Below are 950 nucleotides of genomic sequence, written 5' to 3'. Positions count from 1 at the left end.
CCCCCCCCTCCCCCAAATGACCGTCTTATAGTAAGATTCTACTCATAATTTTAGCATCTACACACCTCCTAAATGAGAGTTTGAGATCCTGCACATCCCAAATCCGAGGCACACTACAAGTTTGTTGGTAAAAAAATATCCATGAACTGAGTTTTCAAGGTGTAACCACCTGTCTAGTTGTCATGCCAAAAGCAAAATCTTGGTGCCATCACCCAATATCCAACTATAAAAAGGTCTAAGAGCTGCACGGGCAGATAGAGGCGAAGGTGTCCCGATATTTCGATGAGAGGTAGCTACTGTTTTTGGTGGAAGTTGACATTGACGATCCGACTACGAACGTGCGAAGACATCGCGCCTTAGCAATTGCTAAACCAACTCCGGAAGGTTATTGACCACGCCAGAGCATGATCAGCCCGACCACGAGGGTCTATTTCCCGCATGCAAAGGAACAATAAGCTAGAAATTGATATTGCAATCTGGATATTGTAAATTTATAAGGAATGCTTTATCAAAGTGGGGTTCTATAATGTCTTTGTCTAGTCGTTGAACAAAATGAAGAAAGCAAGTTGCAACTACGGTGAACTTTAATCTAAACAAAATCCATGTCTAAGTGGTGCCTTAAGGGATGTAGTTATAGGGGAAAAGAGAGGAAATTTGGTCCATCCTTGGCAAGGTGGGACTAAACATACCTCCTGAGTCGTTTCCCTTACGATACAGACTCTAATAACAACCTACAAGAGGTATTTCAAAATTACATGGGCCTGACCTAGATATAAGGTGGCGCAACACATATAATATGCCATGGACGAATTTTGCGAAGGGGCATCTTGTATATTTCGTCCATGTCCTTGTATGTCATCATGTGGGCTTCAAAGGGCTGAAAACTCATTTCTTGTTCGGTTGTGCGCGCCTTTATCTCCACTCTTGATCTTGCTCCAATGTGAAAGGAT

This window comes from Triticum dicoccoides, chromosome 3A (assembly GCF_002162155.2).
Source record: "Triticum dicoccoides isolate Atlit2015 ecotype Zavitan chromosome 3A, WEW_v2.0, whole genome shotgun sequence".
NCBI classification, from domain to species: domain Eukaryota; kingdom Viridiplantae; phylum Streptophyta; class Magnoliopsida; order Poales; family Poaceae; genus Triticum; species Triticum dicoccoides.
This window is presented reverse-complemented; position numbering follows the sequence as displayed.